The 19,293-nt window shown below is 44.2% G+C and overlaps 1 protein-coding gene across 1 annotated transcript in view; it reads left to right on the top strand.

Annotated features, from left to right (window-relative positions):
* nlk2 (nemo-like kinase, type 2) overlaps nucleotides 1–19,293 on the top strand; it is a 99,182-nt gene that overhangs the window by 37,044 nt on the left and 42,845 nt on the right. The window lies entirely within an intron of this gene.

Here is a 19,293-nt window from a genome sequence, read left to right as displayed (position 1 = left end):
TTTCCGAGCTTTCTCTGTAATCTAGCATATCATTTAATCATCCAAATTACACGCTGCTCCTCGTATTGAACTGGCTCCCAGTCACTCCATATGCTCTTATAAGCCCTTCCCTATTTTAGATCTCTCTAAACCAACTGGGCTTTCTTTGGTTCTGTCTTGGCAGCCTTTCTAGTGAATTATGAGAGAAAGAATAGAAACAAAACCCACTTTGTCTTTATTAGCTGAGAGATTTATTTACCTCTGTATTTTTTTGACGTTACTCATTCGTCATAGTGATTATTTGCTTTGCTCTTAAATGTGTGACATTCTGCTGCTTTTGGACTCACTTTAAAGCACACAATGGAAGCCCCTAAATAGTGTACTGTATAGCAGCGTTTCTCTGTGTGCTTTTTGTTACTAGAATATACAACAACAAGAACGACTGGGATATATGCTGTGCTCTCACGTGCAACTTCTGCCTTTGAGAGTGTTAGGGGGAGTGGTAGCATATTGAACTCAGGCGGTTTATTTGAAGGCTGGCAGGATCCCTATCTTTCTCTTCACTCTCTCTTTCTCTCTCTCCTTTTATATCTTTCATTCTCTCTCTCTCATGGCATGTTTAGCAAAGCAAGGGAGATGAGGATGTTGGGGAGCTAGGAGGTTTTACCGGGAGTGTTGTCACACACCTTCCCTGGAAACGTTCCCATCTCCACAGACAGCAGGCAGGCAGGCATGCAGGCAGGGCCCTTGGCAGGAGCAGCAGGACAAAGCTCTGGAGAAACAGAAGGTAGACCAGGAATAGGCTCTGGAAACAGATATGTCATCTGGATTCTCTCTCTCTCTCTCTCTCTCTCTCTCTCTTCCTGTCTCTCTCTTTCTCTGTGTGTGTCTCTCTTTCTATCTATTTGCTTTGTTAAAATCCCCAGCTACAATAAATGCAGCCTCAGGATATATGGTTTCCAGTTTACATAGAGTCCAGTTAAGTTCCTTGTGTGCCAGCTTGGTGTCTGCTTGAGGGGGAATGTACACCGCTGTGACGATAACTGATGAGAATTCTCTTGGAAGGTAATATGGCCGGCATTTGATTGTAAAGAATTCTAGGTCGGGTGAGCAGAAGGACTTGAGTTCCTGTATGTTGTTATGATTACACCATGAGTCGTTATTCATAAACACCCCCGCCCTTCCTCTTCCCAGAGAAGTGTTTATCTCTGTTGGCGCGATGCATGGAGAAGCCCAGTGGCTGTACCGATTCTGACAACATATCCAGAGAGAGCCATGTTTCCGTAAAACAGAGAATGTTACAATCTCTGATGTCTCTCTGGAAAGCAACCCTTGCTCGAATTATGTCTACCTTGTTGTCAAGAGACTGGACATTGGTGAGTAGTATACTCGAGTGGTGGGCCATGTGCACGTCTACGTAGCCTGACCAGGAGGCCGCTCCATCCGCCCCTTAGATTCATTGTCCTGGGTGGTGGTTCAAACAGATGATCCGCTTCAGGAAAGTCGTATTCCTGGTCGTAATGTTGGTAAGTTGACGTCGCTCTTATATCCAATAGTTCTTCCCAGCTGTATGTAATTAGATTTAAGATTTCCTGGGGTAACAATGTAAGAAATAATACATAAAAAATAAAATACTGCAAGTTTCCTAAGGACTCGATGCGAGGCGACCATCTCTGTCAGCACCATCTTTTGAAGGTCAGATAGAGGAGAGGCGTTGTATTGTGAGGTGTTGTTTTATTAGTGTTTTAAAGCTTATTTTGCTGTTTGCCAGAGTAATTTCAGATGGAATCGAGTTTCATGTGATCATGGCTCTGTATAATACTGTGCGTTGCCTTGAATTTGGGGACTGTGAAGAGACTCCTGGTGGGGTAAGTATGTATTTTAGAGCTATATGTAAGTTGATTATTCAAACAACTTGGACATTTCAATACAATAATATTTCTCACAAAAACAAGAATTTGTTAGTTCTGTATGTGAAGCTAAGCGGAAAGTGTGCAGCTCTGTTTTGAGCCAGCTGCAGCTTCTTTTTTTTATAACAGACCCTCCCCATCTTCACAACAACTTTGTCAATATGACTTGACCATAATAATTGACCATCCAATGTTATACCTAGGATTTTAGCTTCCTCAACTTACTCAATGGTCACACCATTTCTACACAACTCCAGTTGAGGTTTAGGTCTCAGAGAATGTTTTGAACCAAATACATTGCTTTTAGATTTAGTTGTATTTAAGAGCAGTTCTGAAACTGACTGTAACTCCTTATTTAGAATTTCAGAGCTCACTGGCTTTGGGTGCTGACATGTAGAGTTTGGAATGATCCGCATACATAGTTATTCTACACTGAACAAAAATATAAACACAAAATGCAACAATTTAAAAGATTTTATACTTTGGTATATGTTATGATAGCAACGTATGCTAAAGCTGGTATTCAACGCAGTTCCAGCCAGCACAGCTCGCCGACTGTCATGGAAACCTGGCTAGCTATATAGCTAGCAGCTAGGCTAACTGCTTCACTAAGCAGCAGCTCTTCAGACTTTAGGGTTTGGCAGTATCCCAGGACAGATAGTAGTGGTCCCAGCAACTGAGCATAACCCCATCACAATATTTAAAATAAACAGGTAGGTTAGTTAATAAATGTTTTTCTCTTCAAGAAAACACTTTTCCAGAAACTTTAAAAAACAAACCAAGCTCTCTAGTTTCGCATTCAGCATGCAGCGCGCTCTGATGACGTGGTACATATGCTTAGTGACGTGGACACAAGGAACTTGAAGCTCTCGACCCGCTCCACTACAGCCCTGTCGATGGGGCCGTGCTCGGCCCTCCGTTCCAGCTCCTTTGTCTTGCTGACGTTGTGGGAAAGGTTGATGTCATGGCCCCACACTGCCAGGTCACTGACCTGTTCCCTAAAGGCTGTCTCATCGTCATTGGTGATTAGGCCTACCACCGTCGTGTTGTCAGCAAACAGCTAAATATTTAGTTGAATATGCAACCAAATTGGTTGTAGTTTAGAGCCCTGGTTAGGGGTTGAGGCCTGTAGCTCTGCTAACTTGTGATAATTTCCTCTGTGGGGTTTGGTGTGCATGCTTTTTTTCTCTGTACTTTTGTGGGGGGTTAGCACCCCCTCATCTCATTCCCCAGCCTGGTTAACAAGGTTAACATGCGACCAGAATGTATTTTACCACCTACCAACACCCTTACTAGTCCGGCTAAAAACTACTTCACTCTCTCATCTCACCATTTTTGTTCAGAGGTCAACTTTATGGTCTTCCACTAAGGGTTATCTCCAGAGTGATCTGAGCCAACGTGTCTCCACTTGACCCCAGTCTTTATCTTTACCATGGCAGTCCTTGACTATGTTCATTACCTCACACACACACACACACACACATACATCATGGAAGGCTAGTGAATTACTGACACAGCAACAGGTTATTTATAGACCTCAATGTGACATGGCATGGGGCTATCACAACCTGCCAAGAAAACGAGAGAGTAAGAGAGCATGTTCAAGGCAACCACATGCCTGCCTGCTTTACAGGAGTCTGTTATGGAGAGTTTCACATTGTCAGGAAACTTGGACTTGGCTATTGAATCTAATCCCCAGGCTTATGTTTGGTTGACCACTGCTGTTTCTATTTTCTAGAATTCCTAGAAATACCCCTCTGAAAAATTATATTATCCTGCTGAAATGTCTTACTGAAATACCTAGTCTGGAAATGGGTGGCTAATCTGAATAGGCTCTGTAGCTCTGAGTAGTGTGGTGTGTTTGACTGAGGTCTGACAGCATCTATGTGTCAGATATATAGTGAGTCATTTGCTGTTCCGGAAGTGACTGTACCTATTTTCGTATAAAGGTCTCTGCTGAAGTTGCTTGCGTGCATGTATGAATGAGAAAGAGCGAGAGGTCTGACACACCCCTTCTGTCTTTTGTGTGCGCGTGTGTTTATTAAGCACCCACGGTAGAGTACTGTAGGCTGGTGTGAGCTCCGTCTTGGTCTGCTCTGTCAGAACAGGAATATGAATGTGATCTCCACATATCTACACGCTGGTTATTATGTAGAGGGGGTGTTTTTAATCAGGTAGCATATTAGAGTGAATACACTCTTCTATCCAAACACACAGTTAGACCTGCGTAGCCTGGTAATAATTAAACTGCTCCTGACACAGGAAGACATGATTACAGCCTGATGCACTACACCAAGGAAGAAGGGAGGGAGGGACACTCACAGGCAATTAGATTAAATGTAAATATGGATTTAGGAAGACGTTTCAGGTGCTTCATTACATTACTTCTATTGCTCATGGTCGTTATTATGAAATGGATGGACATGCTTGGATTTTCATCATGAAACAAAATGACTCATCCCAATGCACAGTGCCATACAATAGGGGGATGTGTCGTGTTCTGCTACAATATGACCTTTAATGGAGGGGGGGTTCTCATCTTCCACTGTCATTTAAACAGGGGAAACCCGAAGAGGTCTGAAAATGTCTTTTAGGTTTCCCCTTACTTCACCTTGCCAACGTGTGTTTACATTAGTACTTTGCCTCTTCCCTCCCTCTCCTCTCTTCTGTGGGTTAGTCATACAGGGAGGGGGAGGGGTGACACCTTGACATACAGCAGACCCCAGGTGCCTCTCTGCCATTTCCCATGCCATTTCCCACTTCTCGAATGCGTTGGTTGGCATAGTAACAGGTAACCAGAGCCCTCTGGGAGTGTGTTCTGCGCCAGGTCACATGGTTAAAAGGGGAAGGATTGCTCACAGGTGGCCAAGCCAGGGATGCCGACACAGACTAACCCAACTAGTTTATACACACAATAATACTGGAGTTTCAGTGTAGAAGTATATAACGAGCTACCTTTGTTCACAGGCATCTACCCTTTATATACATTTGAAGTCAGAAGTTTACATACACTTAGGTTGGAGTCATTAAAACGTGTTTTTCAATCACTCCACAAGTTTCTTCTTAACAAACTATAGTATTTGCAAGTCGGTTAGGATATCTACTGTGTGCATGACACAAGTAATTTTTCCAACAATTGTTTACAGACAGAATATTTCACATATAATTCACTGTTTCACAATTCTAGTGGGTCAGAAGTTTACATACACTAAGTTGACTGTCCCTTTTAACAGCTTTGAAAATTCCAGAAAATTATGTCATGGCTTTAGAAGCTTCTGATAGGCCAATTGACATAATTTGAGTCAATTGGAGGTGTACCTGTGGATGTATTTCAAGGCCTACCTTCAAACTCAGTGCATCTTTGCTTGACATCATGGGAAAATCAAAAGAAATCAGCCAAGACCTCAGAAAATAAATTGTAGACCTCCACAAGTCTGGTTCATCCTTGGGAGCAATTTCCAAGCACCTGAAGGTACCACGTTCATCTGTACAAACAATAGTACGCAAGTATAAACTAGAGGTCGACTGATTATGATTTTTCAACGCCGATACCGATACCGATTATTGGAGGACCAAAAAAGCCAGTGCCGATTTTTTATTTTTTTAAAACTTGTAATAATGACAATTACAACAATCCTGAATGAACACTTATTTTAACTTAATATAATACATCAATAAAATCAATTTAGCCTCAAGTAAACAATGAAACATGTTCAATTTGGTTTAAATAATGCAAAAACAAAGTGTTGGAGAAGAAAGTAAAAGTACAATATGTGCTATGTAAGAAAGCTAACGTTTCAGTTCCTTGCTCAGAACATGAGAACATATGAAAGCTGGTGGTTCCTTTTTAACATGAGTCTTCAATATTCCCAGGTAAGAATATTTTAGGTTGAAGTTATTATAGGAATTATAGGACTATTTCCCTCTATACCATTTGTATTTAATTAACATTTGACTATTGGATGTTCTTATAGGCACTTTAGTATTGCCAGTGTAACAGTATAGCTTCCGTCCCTCTCCTCGCTCCTCCCTGGGCTCGAACCAGCAACACAACGACAACAGCCACCATCGAAGCAGCGTTACCCATGCAGAGCAAGGGGAACAACTACTAGAAGGCTCAGAACGAGTGACGTTTGAAACGCTATTAACGTGCGCTAACTAGCTAGCCATTTCACTTCGGTTACACCAGCCTCATCTCGGGAGTTAATAGGCTTGAAGTCATAAACAGCGCAATGGTTGAAGCACAACGAAGAGCTGCTGGCAAACGCACAGAAGTGCTGTTTGAATGAATGTTTAAGTGCCTGCTTCTGCTTACCACCGGTCAGTCAGATACTTAGATACTTGTATGCTTGTATGCTCAGTCAGATTATATGCAACGCAGGACACGCTAGATAATATCTAGTAATATCATCAACCATGTGTAGTTAACTAGTGATCATAATTGATTGTTTTTATAAGATACGTTTAATGCTAGCTAGCAACTTAGCTTGGCTTACTGCATTCGCGTAACAGGCAGTCTCCTTGTGGAGTGCAACGTGAGAGAGGCAGGTCGTTATTGCGTTGGACTAGTTAACAGTAAGGTTGCAAGATTGGATCCCCTGAGCTAACAAGGTGAAAATCTGTCGTTCTGCCCCTGAACGAGGCAGTTAACCCACCGTTCCTAGGCCGTCATTGAAAATAAGAATGTGTTCTTAACTGACTTGCCTAGTTAAATAAAGGTATAAAAAAATACAAATTAAAAAATCGCCGCCCAAATATACCAATTTCCGATTGTTATGAAAACTTGAAATCGGCCTTAAATATTCGGCCATTCCGATTAATCTGTCGACCTCTAGTATAAACACCATGGGACCACGCAGCCGTCATACCGCTCAGGAAGGAGACGCGCTCTGTCTCCTAGAGATGAACGTACTTTGGTGCGAAAAGTGCAAATCAATCCCAGAACAACAGCAAAGGACCTTGTGAAGATGCTGTAGGAAACAGGTACAAAAGTATCTATATCCACAGTAAAACGAGTCCTATATCGACATAACCTGAAAGGCCGCTCAGCAAGGAAGAAACCACTGCTCCAAAACCGCCTTAAAAAATGCAACTACACATAGGGACAAGGATTATACTTTTTGGAGAAATATCCTCTGGTCTGTTGAAACAAAAATAGAACTGTTTGGCCATAATGACCATCGTTATGTTTGGAGGAAAAAGGGGGAGGCTTTTAAACCGAAGAACACGATCCCAACCTTGAAGCACGGGGGTGGCAGCATCATGTTGTGGGTTGCTTTGCTGCAGGAGGGACTGGTGCACTTCACAAAATAGATGGCATCATGAGGGAGTAAAATTATGTGTATATTTTGAAGCAACAATTCAAGACATCAGTCTGGAAGTTAAAGCTTGGTTGCAAATGGGTCTTCCAAACGACCCCAAGCATACTTCCAAAGTTGTGGCAAAATGTCTTAAGGACAACAAAGTCAAGGTAATAGAGTGGCCATCACAAAGCCTGACCTCAATCCTATAGACAATCTGTGGGCAGAACTGAAAAAATGTGTGAGAGCAAGGAGGCCTACAAACCTGACTCAGTTACACCAGCTCTGTCAGGAGGAATGGGCCAAGATTCACCCAACTTATTGTGGGAAGCTTGTGGAAGGCTACCCAAAACGTTTGACCCAAGTTAAGCAATTTTAAAGCAATGCCACCAAATACTAATTGAGTGTATGTAAACTTCTGACCCACTGGGAATGTGATGAAAGAAATAAAAGCTGAAATAAATAATTCTCTCCACTATTATTTTGACATTTCACATCCTTAAAATAAAGTGGTGATCCTAACTGACCTAAGATGGCATTTTACTAGAATTAAATGTCAGGAATTGTGAAAAAATGAGTTTAAATGTACACTGCTCAAAAAAATTAAGGGAACACTTAAACAACACAATGTAACTCCAAGTCAATCACACTTCTGTGAAATCAAACTGTCCACTTAGGAAGCAACACTGATTGACAATAAATGTCACATGCTGTTGTGCAAATGAAATAGACAACAGGTGGAAATTATAGGCAATTAGCAAGAGACCCCCAATAAAGGAGTGATTCTGCAGGTGGTGACCACAGACCACTTCTCAGTTCCTATGCTTCCTGGCTGATGTTTTGGTCACTTTTGAATGCTGGTGGTGCTTTCACTCTAGTGGTAGCATGAGACGGAGTCTACAACCCATACAAGTGGCTCAGGTACTGCAGCTCATCCAGGATGGCACATCAATGCGAGCTGTGGCAAGAAGGTTTGCTGTGTCTGTCAGCGTAGTGTCCAGAGCATGGAGGCGCTACCAGGAGACAGGCCAGTACATCAGGAGACGTGGAGGTCGCAGGAGGGCAAGAACCCAGCAGCAGGACTGCTACCTCCGCCTTTGTGCAAGGAGGAGCAGGAGCAGCACTGCCAGAGCCCTGCAAAATGAACTCCAGCAGGCCACAAATGTCCATGTGTCTGCTCAAACGGTCAGAAACAGACTCCATGAGGGTGGTATGAGGTGGGGGTTGTGCTTACAGCCCAACACCGCGCAGGACGTTTGGTATTTGCCAGAGAACACCAAGATTGGCAAATTCGCCACTGGCGCCCTGTGCTCTTCACAGATGAAAGCAGGTTCCCACTGAGCACATGTGACAGACGTGACAGAGTCTGGAGATGCCGTGGAGAATGTTCTGCTACCTGCAACATCCTCCAGCATGACCGGTTTGGCAGTGGGTCAGTCATGGTTTGGGGTGGCATTTCTTTGGGGGGCCGCACAGCCCTCCATGTGCTTGCCAGAGGTAGCCTGATTGCCATTAGGTACCGAGATGAGATCCTCAGACCCCTTGTGAGACCATATGCTGGTGCGGTTGGCCCTGGGTTCCTCCTAATGCAAGACAATGCTAGACCTCATGTGGCTGGAGTGTGTCAGCAGTTCCTGCAAGAGCAAGGCATTGATGCTATGGACTGGCCCGCCCGTTCGCCAGACCTGAATTTAATTGAGCACATCTGGGACATCATGTCTCGCTCCATCCACCAACGTTACGTTGCACCACAGATCCCTCAGGAGACCATCCGCCACCTCAACAGGAGCATGCCCAGGCATTGTAGGCAGGTCATACAGGCACGTGGAGGCCACACACACTACTGAGGCTCATTTTGACTTGTTTTAAGGACATTACATCAAAGTTGGATCAGCCTGTAGTGTGGTTTTCCACTTTAATTTTGAGTGTGACTCCAAATCCAGACCTCCATGGGTTGATAAATTTGATTTCCATTGATAATTTTTGTGTGATTTTGTTGTCAGCACATTCAACTATGTGAAGAAAAAAGTATTTAATAAGAATATTTCAGTCATTCAGATCTAGGATGTGTTATTTTAGTGTTCCCTTTATTTTTTGAGCAGTGTATTTGGCTAAGGTGTATGTAAACTTCTGATTTCAACTGTATGTTGCCCTCTCCATGTAAGGAGTGACGCTGGAGAGGAGAAGCCGGTACAGGGAGTCAAACATTTAATAGGGAACAGTCATGGAACAAGACAGGAACAGCAGCAGAACACGGGTAACACGGACATATGACAATCCATCCTGAAGCAGGGAACAGAGCTTGGGAACAGACAGATATAGGGAAAGTAATGGCACATCTAATTGAGTCCACGTGAGTCCAATGATCGCTGATGCGTGTGACGGGGGGAAGGCAGGTGCGTACTGATGGTGACTTGAGTGCGTAATGCTGGGGATCCTGGCGCCCTCGAGCACCAGGGGGAGGAAGAGCGGGAGCAGGCGTGACACTCCATTCTTGTTGGAAAATGGAGTAGCAGAAACTGATCCCCAGTTTCCCATCCATTCCTCTCCTCATACTGTAGGTTACTCTGCTCCATTCCCATCACTCCTCTGAATGACTAGAGGTGTCCAGAGCCCCAGTGGCTGGTGTTCTGTCTCTCTCTCTCACTATCAATCAAGGCATGCCTTTGCACCCGGAAAGAGAGAGAGAGCCTTGTTATTGTCACCACAGCAGCACAGCAGAGAGAGAGTCAACCACCACCAAGAGAACATGGGCCACAGAGGAAAGAGTGTAGTTTGCATTTCAGCGGAGCAATCAAGCATGCCGATGATTTGCATGAGGATAATTATACAGTATTAGAGACAGGACAAAAGTAATCTGTTCCCTGCCCTGTCACTGATACAATTGAGGGAATTTTTCATCTGTGCATTGTTGGCAATGATGAGTTGGTTCATACATGAATTGTCAGACTACTTTACCTGTTGCGTGGTTTTTTAAAACTATTATTGAAAATATGTTGTCATTATTAGCCATTGTCACTTTGAGATGACATGGATGCATAGCTAAATATAATTTGCTCTCACATGGGGTGTCCTTCCCCCGTGGTGTGTCATGGCATGGCTCTAAATTTAGACCACTTTAACAAAATATGAATGATTAATAAATGTTTAAGGCTATACCCTGCATGTCTCTTGCTGGAGAAGCCATACACTATTTATAATGGAGAGTGAGAGTATATACTGTTGGTGAGACGCAGGGTGGCAATTAAGCATTTAGTTTTATCAAGCAGAAAGGAAGCATCTGGAGCCGTGCCCAGGCCAGATAGATGGATCCTTGGCCCCTGGGCCTCATGTTCTCCAATGTGGTGTGGCAGGTTGGCACTTCTCTTCTCCATGTGTCAGAGACGCTAGCAGAGAGGGGATAGGGTAGAAGTTTGCAAGGGAGAGGCCTTGTGATAGAGAGGGAGTGTGTGCGGCAAGGGAGAGGCCTTGTGATAGAGAGAGGGAGGGAGTGTTAGGAAGAGGTGTTACTGTTAAAGGAAGGAGTGTTTAAGTGAGAGCCTTGTGATGGAGGGAGTGTGTGAGGCAAGTGATAAAATACAGAGGGAGCGAGGGGTGAAGGGTAAAGGCACATACAGTTGAAGTCAGAAGTTTACATACACTTATGTTGGAGTCATTAAAACTAGTTTTTCAACCACTTTTTCAACTTCTTGTTAACAAACTATAGTTTTGGTTAGGGCATCTACTTTGTGCATGACACAAGTCATTTTTCCAACAATTGTTTGCAGACAGATTATTTGACGTATAATTGACTGTATCACAATTCCAGTGGGTCCAAAGTTTACATACACTAAGTTGACAGTGCCTTTAAACAGCTTGGAAAATTCCAGAAAATGATGTCATGGCTTTAGAAGCTTCTGATTGGCTAATTGACATAATTTGAGTCAATTGTAGGTGTACCTGTGGATGTATTTCAAGGCCTACCTTCAAACTCAGTGCCTCAACAATAGTACACAAGTATAAACACCATGAGACCACACAGCCGTCATACCGCTCAGGAAGGAGACACATTCAGTCTCCTAGAGATGAATGTACTTTGGTGCGAAAAGTGCAAATCTATCCCAGAACAACAGGGAAGGACCTTCTGAAGATGCTGGAGGAAACAGGTACAAAAGTATCTATAGCCACAGTAAAACCAGTCCTATATCAACAAGGATGAAGCTACTGCTCCAAACCAACTTAAAAAAAGCAAGACTACGGTTTTCAGCTGCACATGGTGACAAAGACCGTACTTTTTGGAGAAATGTCCTCTGGTCTGATGAAACATAAATAGAACTGTTTGGTCATAATGACCATCGTTATGTTTGGAGGAAAAAGGGGGGTGTCACGCCTTGACCTTAGAGAGCCTTTTTATTCCTCTATTTGGTTAGGTCAGGGTGTGATTTGGGTGGGAATTCTAGTTGGCCTATTTCTTTGTTTTTGGCCGAGTGTGGTTCCCAATCAGAGGCAGCTGTCTATCGTTGTCTCTGATTGGGAATCATTCTTAGGCAGTCTTTTTCCCACCTAATGTTGTGGGTAATTATTTGTTTTCTGTGAGTGTTTGTGTGCGCCTCGGTTGCGTCACGTTCGGTTTCTGTTTACCTTTTTTTTTGTGAATGTTTCACTTTATTATAACCAACACAAAAACATTCTATGGCGATTTTCATTAGCATCGAAGAGCCCCTGTGATATGCAACTTTTCAGGGAAGCTAGAAACCAATATACACAGGCAGTTAGAAAAGTCAAGGCTAGCTTTTTCAAGCAGAAATTTGCTTCCTGCAACACAAACTCAAAAAAGTTCTGGAACAATGTAAAGTCCATGGAGAATAAGAACACCTCCTCCCAGCTGCCCACTGCACTGAGGACAGGAACCACTGTCACCCCTGATAAATCCACCATAATTGAGGATTTCAATAAGCATTTTTCTACGGCTGGCCGTGCTTTCCACCTGGCGACCCGTACCCCGGTCAACAGCACTGCACCTCCCACAGCAACTCGCCCAAGCCTTCCCCGTTTCTCCTTCTCCCAAATCCAGTCAGCTGATGTTCTGAAAGAGCTGCAAAATCTGGACCCCTACAAATCAGCAGGGCTAGACAATCTGGACACTGTATTTCTAAAATGATCTGCTGAAATTGTTGCAACCCCTATTACTAGCCTGTTCAACCTATCTTTCGTGTCGTCTGAGATTCCCAAAGATTGGAAAGCAGCTGCCGTCATCCCCCTCTTCAAAGAGGGGGACACTCTTGTGTCTGGTAAGGGAAATCAGCCTTTTGCTCAGAGAACAGATCTTGGCTGGAGCATAGTCGGCTATGGAAATCCATGTATCGACTATGGCGACCCTATTGGAGTGAGTCATCGGGTTATCGTTAGACAGGTGATGCCAAGCCTTCAATCTTCTTCCAACCTCACAAATCAAGTACACTATGTTTGTAGAACACGTGTAAGAGAGGTAATCACAACACTGGACATTATCAAGACGCTTGAATCTGACTTCAACGAGAGAGCTGCAGAAGAGGACCTCATATCTCAAGAGGATATCCGGTTCCTGAAGAAAATGAAAGAGGGCATCAGACGTAAGGACAATGGACATTATGAGATGCCGCTGCCGTTCAAGGAAGAAAGACCCAATCTGCCGAACAATAAAACATGTGCAGTTCACCGACTCAAGTGCCTGGAAAGGAGGCTAAGGAGAGACAAGCAGTGCTACAAGGACTACACAGCATTCATGGAAGAGACTATAGCTTGTGGAGATGCTGAGAAGGTCTCTAAAGAGGAAATTAACAAGCATCCAGCATGGTACATCCCGCACCATGGGGTTTATCACCCACAAAAGCCTGGGAAGATACGAGTCGTCTTTGACTGCTCAGCTAAGTTTCGAGAGACGTCCTTGAATGATCATCTCCTTACCGGTCCAGAGTTGACAAACACATTGCTGGGCGTCCTTTGTCGTTTTCGTAAGGGTCCAGTTGCAATCATGTGTGACGTAGAGCGCATGTTCCACCAGTTTCATGTGAAAGCAGAAGACCAAGATTATCTACGGTTCCTTTGGAGGGAGAATGGAGATCTAGAGTCTCAACCCTCAGTGTATCGTATGAAGGTCCACTTGTTCGGCGCAGCTTCATCTCCTGGTTGCGCCAACTATGGTCTCAAACATCTTGCTGCCGAAGGACGAGGAAGCTTCAGCGAGAAGTCTATCCAGTTCATAGAAAGGAACTTTTATGTTGATGATGGGTTGACGAGCGTATCGTCTGAAGCTGAAGCGGCCCAGCTGGTGAAAGAAGCAAGAGAGCTTTGCAGCATCGGCAAACTTCGGTTGCACAAGTTTATCTCTAACAGCAAGGAAGTTATAGCCACAATTCCCAAGGAAGAACGTGCCAAGGGTGCCAAAGACCTGGATATGGCTCTGGGTGAACCACACATGGAGAGAGCGCTTGGTGTACTGTGGTGTGTCGCATCAGACGAGTTCCAGTTTAGAGTAGTTGTCAAGGAACGCCCACTCACAAGAAGAGGAGTGTTGTCTACAGTAGCCTCTGTATATGATCCGCTTGGGTTTTTGGCACCCTTTGTCCCGGCGGGGAAGCAGATCTTGCAGCGGATGTGTCGTGACAAAATTGACTGGGATGACCCCCTTCCAGATGACCTACGTTCCCAGTGGGAATTCTGGCTCCAAGGTCTACAAAACTTGTCTGAAGTAAGGATCCAACGAAGCTACTTGCCATCAAGTTTCAAGGAGGTGCAGAGTTATGAGCTCCATCACTTCTCCGACGCTAGTACCTCAGGTTATGGAGAGTGCTCATACCTCAGAACAATCAGCACCGCAGGAGAAGTTCATTGCTCCCTAGTTATGGGGAAGTCGAGAGTCGCCCCCTCCAAGGTTACGACCATACCACGACTGGAACTTTCAGCAGCGGTGGTAGCTGTTCGAACAAGTGACATGCTCAAAAAGGAGCTAGAGATACAAGGTCTACAGGAATACTTCTGGACAGACTCGAAGGTAGTTCTTGGCTACATCAACAATGAAGCCAGAAGATTCCACGTCTTTGTAGCTAACCGTATTCAACGCATTAAGCAAAGCACAGATCCCGAACAATGGAGATATGTGACCTCTGAAGAGAATCCTGCGGATCATGCTTCCAGAGGTCTCACATCAGAACAGCTCATGGCTTCCAACTGGTTCACAGGTCCAGACTTTCTTTGGCATGAAGAACTTCCCAAAGGACAAGTCAAGGGGGAAGAGTTCTCAGACAATGATCCAGAGCTGAAATCCCTGGTCCATGATACCCAAGCAAAGGAAGAAAGATCATTACTAGATCACCTTCATAAGTTCTCAGACTGGGCAAGAGTGGTAAAAGCTATTGCCAGGCTCAAACGACGTGTCAAGAAAGCCATAGGCTTAAAATTGAGGTCCAGTGAAGCTACAAGCATAGAAGAAAGGAGAGAGGCAGAGCTCACCATTATAAAGATGGTTCAAGAAGCAGCCTTCTCCCATGAGATACACAACCTTAGGCACCAGAAAGACATCAAGACCAAAGATAAAGCAAGCAAGTTGCATAAATTGAGTCCATTTCTGGATGAGCAAGGTATCCTCAGGGTGGGAGGTCGCTTGGCTCATGCAACTCTTCATTCCCATGTGAAGCATCCCGCAATCCTGCCAAGAGATAGCCACTTGTCAGTGCTGCTCGTCAAGCACTATCATGAAAGAGTACGACACCAAGGACGTGGAATGACGATCAATGAGCTGCGATCCAACGGTATATGGATCCTAGGATGCAGCAATGCAGTTTCCTCTCACATCTACAAATGTGTGAAATGCAGGAAATTCAGAAGATGTACAGAAGGGCAAAGGATGGCAGATCTTCCGAAGGAACGCATGGAGACCGCACCTCCCTTCACATACTGCGGGATGGACTGCTTTGGACCTTTCTATGCCAAGGACGGAAGAAGAGAGTTAAAGCGTTATGGGCGCCTACTCACTTGCATGGGCTCCCGAGCAGTTCACATTGAAATGCTTGACGACTTAACCACTGACGCTTTTATCAATTCCCTGCGTTCATTCATTGCCATACGTGGTAATGTTCGTCAAATCAGATGTGATCAAGGCAGCAACTTCATTGGCGCAAGACGCAAGTTTGTGGACGCCCTGAAAGAAATGGATCAAACATGACTGAAGGAACTTGGATGCGAGTTTATCATGAACACCCCATCTTCAAGTCACATGGGTGGTGTTTGGGAAAGGCAAATCCGCACGATACGAAGTGTCTTAACATCCACTCTTGATCAGTCAGACGGAAGACTCGACACCGCTTCTCTGCGTACCTTTCTCTATGAAGTCATGGCGATTTTAAATAGATTTTAAATAGTAGGCCCCTAACTACGGAATATCTGAATGATCCATTAGGTCCAGAACCTCTCACGCCAAATCACATCTTAACAATGAAGTCCACAGTTATCTTACCACCACCTGGACAGTTCATCAAGGAAGATCTTTATCTCTGCAAGAGATGGCGCAGAGTACAATTCTTAGCCAATGAATTCTGGACAAGGTGGAAGAAAGAGTACCTCCTAAACCTCCAACACAGACGGAAATGGAGTAAAGACAGAAGAAACGCAAGGATTAATGACATTGTCATTTTGCAAGATGATACTGCACCACGCAACCAGTGGAAATTGGCAAAGGTTACAGAAGTGTACCCGGGACAGGATGGCTGGGTGAGAAGATTCAAGTTACTGATCAGCGACTCAACCCTAGATGAGAGAGGTAAACGCATCACCAAACCCACCTATCTGGAGAGGCCCATCCATAAGACAGTCACCCTCCTGGAAGCCGATCAAGAAACCTGCAGACCCCTTTCACAGAAATCACCGGTGATTGGTGGGAGTGTAACTGACAGTTAGACTTACAGGTTATGTCGTTGTCTTTTGTTTGAATTGTTTACGTATCCGCTGTGCGGGGGAAATGATAATACAAGCGGAACTACGTAGCTAATACTGTTGTAACGGGATCCTTATTGTAGCAACACACTTTTGGAGGAAGGCAATCCTGCGCTGCGTTAGCTAAGTTTTCATGTCATCGGGTGTAGTTCATAAAGGTTGAAGAGTGTATGTTAGGATGAAGTGTGAATTCATGCCAGGAATAATAAGTGTGAAGTTCGATTTCCTCCCTTCTGTAATAAGCAGCCAATGAGGTATTTTTTCCTTTATTCATGTGTTTAATCTGAACCCGTTATAACGCCGGTTAAACTGTTATGTATGTAAGCACTTCAGAGTTATACCAAGCTAATAAGTCACTCGTAAGATAAGGTTGTAAGAGTGTGCTTAACTGTATTTTTCATTTACTTTATAGTTCTCACGGAAGGTGATAATTCTGACTGAAACTACAGAATAAAGCCGCCAGTTAAAATCAAGGAACGGTTGTGCTCGTGGTTACTGAAGGGAGCTACAGACCCAAGTTAAACAATTTAAAGGCAATGTTACCAAATAGTAATTCAGTGTAAGTAAACTTCTGACCCACTGGGAATGTGATGAAAGAAATCAAATCTGAAATAAATCATTATTTCTACTATTATTCCAACATTTCACATTCTTAAAATAAAGTGGTGATCCTAACCGACCTAAAACAGGGAATTTTTACGAGGATTAAATGTCAGGAATTGAGTTTACATGTATTTGGGTAACGTGTATGTAATCTACCGATTTCAACTGTATATCTAGTAATGTGTGTGTGTGTACATCTGTAATGTCTAGGTTCATGTTTTTAAATGTATGTAAATTGTTAAAAAAATTAAAATTATTTTTTTCTGTAATGTCTTGTTCAGTATGTCAGTTCCCAGGAAGACACGCTGTCGCTTTTGCCATTGGTTAATAAAAAATAAAAAAGGGCTGTTAAAGATGGGGAGTTGTTGAGCAGCTGACATGGGGGGGGGGTATTTGCAGGGAGGCAAGGACCCAACGGAGCACAAGGCACCCAGTGTCCTCAGCCCCCTCCAGCTGGCTGTGGCTGTGTGTGAGTGTGTGTGGCCTCAACCTTTCTCCAAATCAAATTTATATTTATTTATATAGCCCTTCGTACATCAGCTGATATCTCAAAGTGCTGTACAGAAACCCAGCCTAAAACCCCAAACAGCAAGCAATGCAGGTGTAGAAGCACGGTGGCTAGGAAAAACTCCCTAGAAAGGCCAAAACCTAGGAAGAAACCTAGAGAGGAACCAGGCTATGTGGGGTGGCCAGTCCTCTTCTGGCTGTGCCGGGTGGAGATTATAACAGAACATGGCCAAGATGTTCAAATGTTCATAAATGACCAGCATGGTCGAATAATAATAAGGCAGAACAGTTGAAACTGGAGCAGCAGCACAGTCAGGTGGAAGTTGAAACTGGAGCAGCAGCATGGCCAGGTGGACTGGGGACAGCAAGGAGTCATCATGTCAGGTAGTCCTGGGGCATGGTCCTAGGGCTCAGGTCAGTTGAAACTGGAACAGCAGCATGGCCAGGTGGACTGGGGACAGCAAGGAGTCATCATGTCAGGTAGTCCTGGGGCATGGTCCTAGGGCTCAGGTCCTCCGAGAGAGAGAAAGAAAGAGAGAAGGAGAGAATTAGAGAACGCACACTTAGATTCACACAGGACACCGAATAGGACAGGAGAAGTACTCCAGATATAACAAACTGACCCCAGCCCCCGACACATAAACTACTGCAGCATAAATACTGGAGGCTGAGACAGGAGGGGTCAGGAGACACTGTGGCCCCATCCGAGGACCCCGGACAGGGCCAAACAGGAAGGATATAACCCCACCCACTTTGCCAAAGCACAGCCCCCACACCACTAGAGGGATATCTTCAACCACCAACTTACCATCCTGAGACAAGGCTGAGTATAGCCCACAAAGATCTCCGCCACGGCACAACCCAGGGGGGCGCCAACCCATACAGGATGACCACAACAGTGAATCAACCCACTCAGGTGACGCACCCCCTCCAGGGACGGCATGAGAGAGCCCCAGTAAGCCAGTGACTCAGCCCCTGTAATAGGGTTAGAGGCAGAGAATCCCAGTGGAAAGAGGGGAACCGGCCAGGCAGAGACAGCAAGGGCGGTTCGTTGCTCCAGAGCCTTTCCGTTCACCTTCCCACTCCTGGGCCAGACTACACTCAATCATATGACCCACTGAAGAGATGAGTCTTCAGTAAAGACTTAAAGGTTGAGACCGAGTTTGCGTCTCTGACATGGGTAGGCAGACCGTTCCATAAAAATGGAGCTCTATAGGAGAAAGCCCTGCCTCCAGCTGTTTGCTTAGAAATTCTAGGGACAATTAGGAGGCCTGCGTCTTGTGACCGTAGCGTACGTGTAGGTATGTACGGCAGGACCAAATCAGAGAGATAGGTAGGAGCAAGCCCATGTAATGCTTTGTAGGTTAGCAGTAAAACCTTGAAATCAGCCCTTGCTTTGACAGGAAGCCAGTGTAGAGAGGCTAGCACTGGAGTAATATGATCAAATTTTTTGGTTCTAGTCAGGATTCTAGCAGCCGTATTTAGCACTAACTGAAGTTTATTTAGTGCTTTATCCGGGTAGCCGGAAAATAGAGCATTGCAGTAGTCTAACCTAGAAGTGACAAAAGCATGGATCAATTTTTCTGCATCACATACAGTATAGAACACCATCTAGAAGACATATCATTACATACAGTATAGAACACCATCTAAAGACATATCATTACATACAGTATAGAACACCATCTAGAAGACAGAGACATAATCATTACATACAGTATAGAACACCATCTAGAAGACATATTATTACATACAGTATAGAACACCATCTAGAAGACAGAGACATATCATTACATACAGTATAGAACACCAAGTAGACATATTATTGCCAGTATAGAACACCATCTAGTAGACATATCATTACATACAGTATAGAACACCATCTAGAAGACAGAGACATATCATTACATACAGTATAGAACACCATCTAGAAGACAGAGACATATCATTACATACAGTATAGAACACCATCTAGTAGACATATCATTACATACAGTATAGAACACCATCTAGAAGACATATCATTACATACAGTATAGAACACC

Source organism: Oncorhynchus tshawytscha, linkage group LG13, assembly GCF_018296145.1.
Source record: "Oncorhynchus tshawytscha isolate Ot180627B linkage group LG13, Otsh_v2.0, whole genome shotgun sequence".
Lineage (NCBI taxonomy): Eukaryota > Metazoa > Chordata > Actinopteri > Salmoniformes > Salmonidae > Oncorhynchus > Oncorhynchus tshawytscha.
Note: the sequence above shows the minus strand (reverse complement) of the source record. Positions and strands in the feature narration are given on the sequence as shown.